The sequence below is a fragment of the Manacus vitellinus genome, unplaced genomic scaffold (genome assembly GCF_001715985.3).
Source record: "Manacus vitellinus isolate BGI_N305 unplaced genomic scaffold, ASM171598v3 scaffold_24_pilon, whole genome shotgun sequence".
Lineage (NCBI taxonomy): Eukaryota > Metazoa > Chordata > Aves > Passeriformes > Pipridae > Manacus > Manacus vitellinus.
In genome coordinates, this window is record NW_021939798.1 from 4,405,067 (window position 1) to 4,417,713 (window position 12,647).

Here is a 12,647-nt window from a genome sequence, read left to right on the forward strand (position 1 = left end):
AGAAATAGCGGAGATCTGGGGGCCGCGGTGAAAGCTTATCCAGGGGCTGCGCGTACACGGCTATAGGCTGAGCCGCCTTCACCGCCTCCTGGAGAATCCAGCCTTTCCTTCGGGAAGGAGCGCCGTGGTGTTTTTCCTGCGGGGTAGCTGAGGAAGCTGAGAGCACAAGGGTTCCTCTTCCAGGTCAGGCAGGAAACGGGTGGCAAAGCTGGGGGCTCTGCAGTCCTCGTCGTAGGGTTTAGACACGTTCGTGTCCTCTATTCCCAGCCGCCGGGCTTTCTCCAGCTGAAGTTGGGAGTGGAGGGCATAGCAGGAGGCTGAGGGAAGTCACGTCCCTTCGGAAGACTGGGACTAACAAGTGTTGGGACACAAAGATCGACCCGAATACACCATCTGTTTGGCACTTGGGGTTCAACGGCGCCTTTGTAGCTGTCCTTGGGGGACGCGTGAGCTTCCCCACCGCAGGGCTCCGAGCGCTGATGTAATTACAGCTTTCCTCGCGCCTGCCCCAGTTGCATTTAAATCTCTGAAGAATGAGTAATTCCCTACTTGGGTATGATAAAGGCTCTGCTGCGGGCCCCGGGGCTGCTTGTGCAGGCTGTGTGTGCTCCTCGGTGGCACCGAGCCGCTCCGCAGTGCCGGTTTTTTTCAGTCCAGGGAGCACTTTATAGTTTCTGCCTGTGCAGAGGCAAAGGCTGGGGAAAGCTCTGTGCATCTGCAGCCAAAAGGTCTGGCCTTGCCCTTGAGCAGGGATCCGGGCTACTGTTTCACAATTTAATTAGCTCTGTGTTGCACTGCCGCTTCCCAAGAATACGGCAATTAATGTCTAGCCTGTAGGGCAGGAGATGCAGTGTCCTTGTTTGCTGGGTGGGTATCTCAACCCGGGGCAGCCCCTGGCCAAGCAGGAAAGATCAGCCAAAAATACCGTGGAGCAGAAACACCAGATCAGCCAAAGCTGCCTTTGTTCTTGCCGGTCACACACTGCCTGCCCTCCCCAGTCACCCTGGCTGTTCCTGCCTGTTTTCCTTGTAGCATCCCTGCCTGTTTTCCTTGTAGCATCCCTCCCTGGCATAGGGCCCATAGGTTTCTTGTCCCTGCTGTATTGTGGCAGCCAGGCAGTTGCAGCCTCAGCTGTGGAGCTGCCAGTCCCTGTGGGCCCAAGGAGATGTGAGGGTCCCTTGGGAGAGGGAAGCAGTATGAGGTACTCAATTCCAGTTTAGTTTCCAAATCAAAGCAACGTGTGCAAAGAAAAGACAGCAGAGCAGAGTGTGTTCTTCCTCTTGAGCCCGATGTTGTGATGGGGATGGCTGCATCCAGGCAGCAGTTCATGTGCCCACCTTGCACTGACCAGCAGGTCCTGTGGGGAGGGCACTAGGAAAGTTCAGAGACTTCTGTCCAGAGAAAGTGTGGATGTCCCATCCCTGGAAGTGTTCAAGGCCAGATTGGATGAGGCTGTAAGCAACCTTGTCTAGGCTAAGCTGTCCCTACCCATGGCAAGGAGGTTGGAAATAGATGATTTGTAGGGTGCCTTCCAACCTAAACCATTCTATGATCCTAATCTCGCTTATTTGACTGACAAGAACTTCCTCATCTCTAATGGGGGAGAGCATCATTAGGTCTGTGGTTTTCCAGGATTTAGAGAGCATAATAGTTCTGCCCCTGGGTTTATAGATTTTGGCAGGTTTTCAGAAGCACGGCTGGTTCAGCCGTGGTTGCAGCAGTGCTTCCCAAACTCACCTCTGCCTCAGAGGGCAGATCCCTCAGCTCCCTGGTGCCTCAGGCACGGACCCCTGAGCTGCAGGGAAGGCAAACTGCAGTGGTAAATCAGCCCAGGTGGTGGGATGCTTGTGCAGTGTGTTAACATTGTGTACACCCTAAACCACCCTCACCCAGTTCAAACCTGATATGGGTGATATGGGAGTGTCGGTGTCTGCAGAGGGGGTGGATGTTCCTGTTCCCAGCTTTGGTTGGTTGTGAGAATGCCCAGAGATAATTCCACAGTGTGGTACTTGTCTTCCTGCTGAAGGTGTAAAGCACTGTGTACTCAGTATCTACTGCCTGGTAGTGACACAGAAGAGATCTGCTCCAGCCCCTCATCCCAGGGGGATGTGGCTGCTGCTGAGCAGAGTCCCAGGGATAACTGAGGTGTGCCTTTGCTGGCAGTTGCTGGTGGTGAGTTGGCAGCAGGGATGCTGAGCACTTCTTGCCTTTGCCAGCACTGTCAGTCAACACCAGATTCATTTCCTTGCAATGTTGAAACACAAACTGTCATAGTGGGTGTAAGCTGTGCGTGGTGGAAGTGCTGAGTAAGTGCATGGAGAGGCAGGAGGGTACCCAGGAGTTCAGTGTGGTGTCTGGAGCTAGATCCTGGTGGGGAAACAGGCTGGCAGCTTTGCTCTGGCAGAAACAGTGGGACAGCATTTGTTGATGGTGCTTAGTCCCTGATCTCCCCGTTACCCAGCTCTCTCAGGGAACATGTGCTGGCTGGTGGGCGAGCCTCGGCAGTGCTGTTGAGCTGAGCACTGAGGGCAGGGAGCCTCCAGCCCTGCCAGGACACGGCACTGCTGATTGGAAGGCTTCTCTGGCTGTTTTATTTATTCTTTTATACTATTGCACACTTTCCCTACAGACACGTACTTCTCTCACCACCTAATGCGGGGTATTTTTAGTATTTCAGCAACAGACTTTGTCTCATGAGGTACAAACTCATGCTATGTTATGTCCCGGTTTTAAGGGTCATCAGAAAACCATCACCCAGGTCGTTTTCAGCAGGGGGCTGCTTTATAAATAGGCTTTTCTACATGCGTGAAACTCAGGGACTCGTCCTTAAAGTTTCCTTGAGCAAATGCCCGGGATGTCTCTGGGACACGTGGCTGCGGTGCATCCCGCATGCCTGCTGCCGTGGGGAGCAGCTGCTGCCGCGTGCTGCGGATACTGGGACTCAGCCCTGCTGCTAATATTAGCAGGAACGTGCCAGCGGGACGGTCGCAGCGTTGTGTGGGTGACGGGGCTTGAATTCAATGCAGTGAAAAGCCCTGGAGGTGGGACATGCCTCGTGTTTGTGTAAGCGCCTCACTTGGATTCGAGGTCTCTCCCATAAGCCCAGCCTAGAGGTCTGCAGGATGAGCACTGCTCTGGGCTGGGAGGCTGAGTGTGTGACTAACGGTCCCACGTGTGCCCACGGTCAATGCCTGGAAAAGGAAACGCAGAAAGATCTTTTCCGATTATTACATCTTGGATCGTCTCAGCTCTGGGAGCGAAGCAAAGCTCCTGAATGTCAATTGTTGGATTTCCTGGGCTGTCCCCCAAACAGTCATACTGAAACTGGTCTCTCCTGGAGCTCTTCGTCACCGGCTCCGATGGTGGGCAGAGGAAGAGCCACTGATTGATGTAGCTGCTGCTCTGAGACAGCGAAGTCACCTCTGATATGCTCACAGTTGAACTTTACAACCACTTCAGAGAGTTTTCTTTCTTTTTCCATTCTTCTTATCTACATTTTTCAGTCTGAGACAAGAGATGGAATGCATGGGAGTTTTCTGCCAAATCATCATGTGGTAGGAGAGGAAGGAGCCAGGGGAAGGTGGCTGTGGGAAGGGAGGATTTGTGTCTTCCCCAGCAGAAGTTGTATCTTACCCTGCAGAACTGGCCTTCAAGCCACAGAGTCAAAAACCCACATCTGCCTGGTTACAGCAGTGGAGATCTGCTGTTGTGGGTTGGGTTTTTCCCCAAGTATATTAAATTCATTGGGAATAAAAAGATGGTGAGAGAGTGGGAGAGGGAAGAGCAGGATGTGGATCTCTCTGTCCACGTGAGTGGACTCTGGGGATAGCCTCTGGCCCCGGTCAGGATGTAGAATTGTTCTACTGTTGTTTGTAGTTTTCTCATGCAAGGAGGGCTGGTCTGTGTGTCCTTGGGGATGGGCAACCACTGCAGCACAGAGCAGAGTGTCCTTGGCTCTGCGACAGCATGGAGAGCTTCCAGTGTTGGCTGGTACAGGTGAGCTTTCCATTTGGGGTCAGTCTTTGGCAAAGTGAGCTAATTGTGCTAATCATAAGGAAACCTTTCAGAATTGTCTGGGAGGGAAGGGACAGAGAGAGGATGAGACTTAAAACTGGATCCAGGGTAGCTACTTTGGTTGTGCAAGTGCAGTGCTGGTGCTTGGAGGTGAGTCAAGGCTTGGAGCACGTACACCACTCTGGCTCTTCAAGTACTCACCAGTCTCTGGGACCTTGGTAACATCTTTTCCTTATTAAGGGAATCACCTAAGATGCTTTATTCTTTGCTGATTGCCTCTGGGTGGTTTAGGGCAGTGGAGTGAGTAGGAAGCACCTCTAGAACACGTTGGGTCATGCCTAACAGATTTGGGTGACCATGGCTTTGTCTCTTGGCCAATACATGCAGGCAACCTTGAGGCTAAATGAAGGTCCTGGCAACTCTGGGTTTCCTGTGGCCTTCCACAGGGTGCTGGTTTAATTTCTGGTTTGCTGCCCTTCCTTGCAGGGAGCTACTCAGCCCGTTTTCCCAGGACCCAGACAGCAGCCACAAAAGCCTGGACTGGGACTTGTCATAAATCCAAACACAGTAATGGAGACTTCAGAGCCCATAATCACTCCAGATATTCATGTTTCTGACTTTGATATTTAAGGCAGGACCATTGCACAGGCTCTCCCAACCTCCCAGGCTCCTCCTGCTGCAGTGAGCTCTGGCACTTTCCTGGTCTTCAGAGTGGGATGTGGAGGCAACAAGCCAAGTGATCCTAAACCCTGGTTGATCTTGTTTCAAGCCTGTAAAATGAGTCAATGGGTCTGAGTCCAGTTCCTGATGGGGCTGTGCCTGTTTGGTGGGGGTTGGGGTCCATCAGGGCAACTCTTCGTGGGATGGGGTGAGCTGTCCCCTTCAGCATGAGGATAAGGTTGTGTCCTGGCCACCTCTCATTTCATACTTGCTAGGGTATTATTTGGTTCTGGCACCTCTCTGATGGAGGCATCAGCAGTTTGCACCCACCTACCATGCTGGTGCTTGTGCAGGGAGAACCCTCCTGGGTGCAGGAGAGCCCTTCTGATTCCTCCTCTGCCTCGAATAATGCTGGTGAGGAGGATCCCTTGGGCAAGAAGGGGTTTGTTGTTGCCTTCAGCTTTAAAAAGCTCTCATCTCCTGATGGCTGTGACTCAGGCTTTTACCCTGATTGCTTCTCTGAGGTTGCTGGATGGAGCTCAGCCCTTGGGTCTCCTGGGGACACATTCAGAGTGGTGGCCCATGTGCAGTGTCCATCCAAGCTGGCTCTTGGCTGGTTTGCATCTCAGCCAAAAGCTGAGGTGTCATGGGAGGATTGTCCCCCTGCATCCTTCCAGTGCTGCAGTGGTACCCTGTTGCTGGCACCCAAGTTAGGGCAATTTGGGTTAACAGGGTGCCAACCTGTTGCCTGGGTGTAGGCACTGGCAGTGTCAGGCAGCCTCTCATGGGTTGCAGGGCAGGGGATACTGTGACCACACTGGTCTGTGCTGCCCTCCTGGCAGAAGAGGTGGCACTTTGAGTAAACATCACAAAATTGTGCAGCCCCTCACTCCTGGTGAGTTGGGTGCCCTCCAGCATGTCCCAGCCCTGGGAGTTGTGGCAAGGGTTAGTGGTGAGGGTATTGGCACTGGTCTGCTGGACTGGTTTGGGAGGCAAGGAGTATGGTGAGGACTGGGCTTGGGACTTGAGTCTTTCTTTCATCTTGGTCACTGGAAGTGCAAATATGGGGAAATGTAAAAAAGGATGGATTTTTTTTTTTTTAAAGCGTGTTTAGTTTACCAGGGAGGAGAGAGGAAGAGGTTTCTGCTCTCTGCCAGCCTTCAGGACATTTGGACAACTGCTGGGTGTCCCCTCCAACAGAGTCATCAGAGCTGGCTGCAGTGACACCAGCAGTCAGTGGGGAGTGCAGGCTGGGGGAGCAGGCAGCGTGGGCAGTGCTGGGGGGCTGAAGGGCTTCTGGGTCCCTTCTTTAGCCTCTCTTCCTAATTTACCCTTTTCTGTAGCTTTTTAACCAGCATGTTGCAACACTACCCATCAAAGCATCTTCTCAAGCGAAGACTTAAATGATTTAATCACCCAGTCCCTACACTGAGGCTGGTCCCTCACCCGAGTCACTCTCCATGTCCCCTGTGTGGGTGCTGGCAGTCATGACTCGGGGAGGGTGGCATCTGTGGCATCAGCACACAGCAGTCTGGGGTCTGCAAGACCATCTGTATCATACTTTTGTCTCTGGGTAATCATTTTAAGGCATTTTAGAAATATAACTGAACCAAACCAAATCAGCAGTCCCTTGGGAGGCACAGAAAAGATTTATTTCTCTCTTTCCTCCTCCCCTTATGAAAGGAAACTGGAGCACAGACCGGAGACAGAAGCTGGAGTGAGCCTGTGGCAGAGCCAGTAATGCAATCTGCTGGGCTGGATACCCTGTGTTTGATGTAATTTTCTGTACAAGTATGAAATGAATATAAGGGATGTAAAATATACTGGTTTGATCTGGAAACATTTTGCTGAGGACTAATGGTTATATAAACCAAAGTGTAATAGAGAATCAAACTAAAATCTTTTGAGAACTGCATTATAGGGACTGGAAGGCTGGGATTTTGAATTAATCTGAGTGTGGATTTTATGGTTTTTTTTCTATTCTTAGTCCTGACTTTGCTTTTGCATGTTCATTTCTGGGAGATGAGAGGTTTGCTGCATGGGCCTTGGGCTGTTTTATTGTGAGTGAGAGAAATGCTGCTTGAAAAGCTTTGGTTTGATCTCAGAGACCTGAACTTGCATTTATTCCCAAATTTCCACTCTGACTCACCCCTTGGTTCTGTTTGCACAGTTCAGGAAGGCCCTGCATATTGACAGCACGTTGCCTGTGTTGTCTTCTACATGTGATTCATGTCAGACCATGCAATCTATTGCAACTTCTTTTGAATGCTATCTGTGAAGTCAGAAAAGGGATTTATTTGTGCATAAACCATTCATAAACTGACCCAGCATAGCGTGAAAGTCATGCTACAACAGCAGATTGTTGTTGTTTATAAATATTATGTGTTTATATGTACTTATTGTAGCAGGGTTGGTTTATTGGTAAAAGAAAGGTGTGAAGCCTCCTGGCACAAGCACAGGGAGGGGATCCAGCAGCCCTGACTTCTCTCTAATATTGAATGACCAGAAAACCTTGGGAAAGGTGCTTATAAAGTTTCCTTCCTTCATTTCTCCAGATGTAAGAGGGGGGATCCGAGTTTCTTGGGCTGTCATGAAGTTGTCAGTGTACTCACAAAATCCCACCAGCATGTGTAGCATCACTTGCTGCCCACACTTGCCAGTGATTTCCCATCTCAACCCTGTGTTTTTGATCCCACTGAGGGGCTTGGTGGAGTTGGGAGCACCTTGTTGTTGAGGATGGGGTAGAGATATCCTTCTCTGAAGGGGTGCAGCTCCCTTCCCTTCTGCTGTGGGACCTTCAGGTTTAATATACAGTGGATATACTCAATAGGTATATGAAGAACAACTTACTTGTCCCTATAACTGAGCCCTTAGTTCACTCAACTGCATCCACCTCTGTTATGGATGGTGGCAGCTATTCAGCAGCATCGTGGATGGTAGGTTTGGATAATCCAAACCCAGGTGTCCCCGTGGTAATGTGGGTGAACACACCCTTTGCACTCAGCTTGGGCCAGAAAACCTCCGCGAGCATCCTGCTGCCTGGTGACAGGGGGCTGGGAAGCTTTAAGGGCCGTGAGCAGTTAATGCTGTGTTGGGTTTCCAAGGGTTCCTTGAAAGATGAGCCCTGCAGCCTCCCCCCTTTCCTCCCCGGGAACAGGAGGTGACCATCTGGTAGCAGTTTGGGGAAAGTCCGCGCTCTCAAACGGTGCCATTGTACTGTGGGAAATAACGGGGCGCCCGCCGGCCCCGGTCCCATAAGGCTCTTATGTGTCAGAAAACCCAAGGAAGGCTTTCTGTGCTTAAGCAAGCAAGCAAATGTAACCCCTGGGTTACAGAGACCACGTGAGGGGCAGAGGATGTTTAATGGGAAGCAGTTGGGCACTGCGGCTGCGACAGAGCCGGAGGCTCCAGTTGGGAAGCAGGTCCCGGAGGAGTCAGCATCTCTTGTTGTTTATTTTGGTCTCCTCCTGAGCTCTCTGCATAGAGGTTTCCTTGTATAAAGCATCCCCTGCACTGTTACTGGGATATTCTGTTTATAAAAGGAAAGAAAGAAGGAGCAGATGTTCCAGATGTTTCCTCATTGGTGCCCAGAGCCAGGCTGCAGAACGGGATGAACCATGGTGGCAGCATGCTGTGTACTCCAGTGTTTCCCACCAGGAGATGTGGAGCCCTTGGGTGGAAGCCAGAGCCCTTCATGGGAACCCTTGGTTTGGCCAGGACCCCCAAGGAGAGACTCATCTTCTGGGAGAGCAGCGTGTAGACGGGAGTCCCCAGCCATACCACTCGCTTGTGACTTCTCTAGAAGGATTTTGACTGTTGTATGAGCTCCTGGGGTTTGAACCAGACCTCTGCCCTCTCTTCCCAATTTACAAGGTCCCTAAAGAGTGTTTTTAACTGATGGCGTGTGACCTGCTGGTGCCTGGCCATGGGGTGGCCGGGAGGACACAATGACCACACTGTGCAGCCATCCCCAGCACTGCTGCATGAAACAGAAAGAGAAAGAAATGTTCTGCTCATTCTCAGGCTCTGTGCTTGCTGGGGGAGTGTTTGAGCCAGGGATGAAGGCACACATTTCTTGCCCCAAAGTGCCTGTCTGGCAGGGACCATGTTTGGGTCAAGACTGGGGGATTTCAGGAGCAGGTGCCGTTGTGTACAGCCAGCAGAGCCAGTGGCTCCCTCATCCAGCAGGATTAACAGTGGTATTTTTAGAATTGGCCCTGCAGAGCAGAGCCATGGCTGCACAATGCCGAGCACAACTCCAGGACCTTGAGAGGTTTGCAAGGTCTGGTCCCCGAAGGGACACCACAGTGAGCAGAACCCAGCCCAGATGATGGTGGTGGGTGGAGGCTGGCAGTGGCAGAGGTTGCATCTGACAGGAAGCTCTTGGAAATCTCATTTTAGGGGATTTTGGGTTTTCCCTGCTGTGTGAGGGGAACCACCACCTTCAACAATGAGCCAGAGATACAGGAGTTGGTTTGGAGTCGGTTAAAAGGAAGCGTGTGCCAATGGTTGTGCCGTTCTGTGCTTGGGCCCCATGGACCTGCACTTCCAGAGGAAGAGAAGGAAGGGTGATGCTCACCACCTCCACTGCTTTCCCTGCTGCTGGTGGGTCTGGGGAAGCCCTGCTAGCACCAAAAATCCCCTGGAAAATATGATAGTGGGGATAACCCTGCAGCATGGCCAGCCCAGACCCTGCTCGGGGCAGGGACAGCTTGGCCTGGGCTGTCAGGGATATAGGGACCCACGGGGACCTGGAGCATCAGCCATGACTGCTGGTGTGGGACTGCATCACCACACGGGTGGGAACGGGGTGAGAGACCCTCAGCACTGCCTTGTCTTCGGCTCCTGTTGTGAGGAATATGGACACTTCCCTGCAGGAAGTCTGGGAGGAGGGTCATCTGGAGCAAAGGCTGTTTACTTTCCTTTCCTGGCTCTGGGCAGGACAGGCTATTTATACATTTTTTTTCTCTCTTTTTGAGAGTTGTTTTGCTTCCTGAGGTCCATCCCTCTTCTCTTGCAAGGAGGAGAGAGGTGATGCAGAGCAGGGGAACTACAGCCATGCTTGGTCCCTCCCACTGTTGCTGAAGGTGACTTTCCTAAGGATCATGGTTATGGCAGTGGGTCTCTGTCTCAGAGGTGGAAACACAAACCCTGTTGCTCTCAGTCCTTCTCCTTTCTCGTGCCTGGGATGTTTGACCTTCTCCAGACCACACTGAATTCAGGGCAATGACCAAATGTGCTAGCAGGACAAGCTGGGCACTGAAATCCTTGTGTAACCAGAGGCACGAGATGGACACCACACCCTGCAGAGAGCCATGGGTGGGAAAGCTCTCAGGTTGTCCCCAGGCAAGTCAGTGGCACTGCTGGAGAGGAAGTGCCACTGGGACCTGGGGGTCCTCATGTTTATGCTGTCAGAAACTGCTGAGCCATTTCTAACCCTTCTTTGGGGTGGCAATTCCTTGCCCAGCCCTTCAGTACCCACTTATTGCCCATTGGGAGTGCAGCGCTGACATGGGAAGTGTTATCTGGATGGCTCAGGTCTCCTGCAGCTGTAATCGTGGTTTTGCAGTTCTCCCTTAGGCTTTTTGAACCCCTTTGTGTCTGGGCTTTGACATTTTTCTCTTTTCTGCAACAGGGCCCAGAAAGACCTGGAAAAAAGCCATTTTTGGGTGTTTTATTCAGTCCAACCCTTCGATAAGGGAAAGGGCTGACTGTGCTCCAGAAAGACCACGCTGTGACATTGGGCAGGTTTACCATGGGCTTGGGGCAGTTTGAGGGGTTTGAAGTCAAAAGAAAGGGCCATGTGGGTCAGTGTTGCCATTGAGTGGCCTGCCATTTCTTTAGGAAGTGGCAGTGGAGCTCAGAGGAGCGGAGATGATGGACATAGTTCATGCAATGAACCCTGGAGATCAGCAGGGCTGTTTGTATCCAGAGATCATTAGTGGGTCAAAAAGAAGTCCCTGAACCACTTGATACTGAGAAATCTCCAAGGCAATGTCCATTAAGGAAAAGTGCTTGCCAGTGTTTCTTTTGCTGTCGAGTTCCTTGAGAGCATTTACTCTCAAACTGTTGCTCAAGACACATCTGTCAGGAGGTTATAGGGCTGTAGGAGAAGAGTTGGCTGGCTAGAGGAGTGGTGAGCAGGTTTTAAGAGCCTGACATGGACAGAACTGTGATCCCATCCATCAGGGAGCTGGCAGTGCCTGGCTGGGCCGTGTCCTCTGCTGCTCTTGCCCACCCAGCTTTGCTCAGGGCCGGGAAAGGCTCCCCGTCGGGTCGTCCCTTCCGCTCTCTTTGTTTTCCTGCAAAATGCAAACTGGGCTTGGTCGGTGCATTGTTTTAAACTTGGGATTTTTTGGAAAAAAAATAGCTAAAATGTTAGTTTCTGGATTGAGTGTGTGATGGAGAAGAAAAACTATAGCAAAGCCTGTGCTGGAAACTCTGAGCTCCAGCCCACTGTTGGAGACCTGAGAGTTTAAACACATTGAAAAAGCTCTCAAGTGTGGGACTTTTTTTAGGTTAATTATTCTGGGGGTGCTGAGAACTGAGACTTGGACACAGACCTGCAAAGCACAAGCTGTGCCAAGCACTGACAGCAGGGCAGGAACTGCTGCAGAGAGCATCTCACCTCTGCAAGCGGGTAATGACACGGCTGGGAGAGCTCCGTGGAAGTCAAACAACAGAGCAGATAAATTGGAGGAAAAGCATCTTTAGTTTTCTTTACTGCCTCCCTCCCTCCTTCCACCCATGTCTAAATATTTCTGAGATGCAGGATAGACCATTTTATGGTGCCCTTCATGGGACCCTTCCTGGGCTTTAGAAGGTGGAAGATGTATGTCGTGCTTTGTGCTTTCCTCTCTCCGTAGCCATAAAGCAGCAGTGATGCTGTTCCCATCAGGTTAACACAGAGATTGAATTGCTCTGTGCATCCCTCCCTGCCCATGCCAGCTGGGACTCCCTCCTTGGGAGCACATTCCAGACACCCATCACTTCCCAGCAGTTCCCTTGCCAGGGTCTGAACCACAGCAGGGGGACACGTGTGTGTGTGTGTGTGTGTGTGTGTGTGTGTGTGTGTGTGTGTGTGTGTGTGTGTGTGTGTGTGTGCCTGCCCATGTCTGTCCCTGAGCACAGAGAGGCTTTTGCTGGGTCACTGATACACAGCATCCTGAGGAGGCTCTTTGTCCAAGGCTCTCAGTCCCAGGCTCTGCAGTGCCCATCCAGGCTGGTTTTGCAGCCTGACATTCATACTGAGCAATTTTTGGTTTCCCATAAGAAAGGGAAAGCAGCCCAAAGCTGTATCCTCACACTTTAACCCCTGTGAGCCCCCCCATCGTGTGGCTTGTCTGACACACAAGCTCCAGCTCCGTTTTCCCATTTTCCTCACCATCTCCTTTGGGACTCCCTGTGCTGCTGCCACGGGACGTGACCATGGCTGTCCCCAGCCCCTGCTGGCAGGACAGGGGTGGCTGCATCTGCCTGGTGTCAGCAGCTGTGTTCACAGCCCGTGGCACAGCAGAGCCGGGGTGGCTGCCACGTGGACGGCCCCCCTCGTCCCACCGGCTGGTCCCAGCCGGGACAGATGGCTCCTCTCCAGAGAACGGATGTGTCCGAGGCATGGAGGGTCCCCACGTCCCCAGGCCCTGCCCTGGGGGTCAGAGCAGAGATGCTTCCTGCGTGGTGGCCCTGCTCCAGCTCCACCCCAGGGGTGGGTGGACATCCTGGGACGAGGGAAGGCTGTGCTCCGGTCTCTCCCCTGGATTGTGGCGTCCTGCGGGATCTCAAGGCCAGGTTTTTAGAGGCTAAATCTCACTGTTGCTATCCTTTTGATGTAGAGCATGGGTGAACTCATTAACGATGCTCGTGCTGCTCATTAGCAGCCTGGCTGTCATCATGCCAAGGCCATCAGCACGCTGGCTCAGCCTCACCTCGTGGAGACTCCTTTGGGACCCCAGGGCTGTGCCTGACTGGGTGCT

At 52.1% G+C, this 12,647-nt stretch overlaps 1 protein-coding gene across 3 annotated transcripts in view; it reads left to right on the plus strand.

Moving 5' to 3' along the window:
* Positions 1–12,647, plus strand: part of SEPTIN9 (septin 9) — a 134,249-nt gene that overhangs the window by 65,505 nt on the left and 56,097 nt on the right. The gene's annotated exons all lie outside the window — the stretch shown is intronic.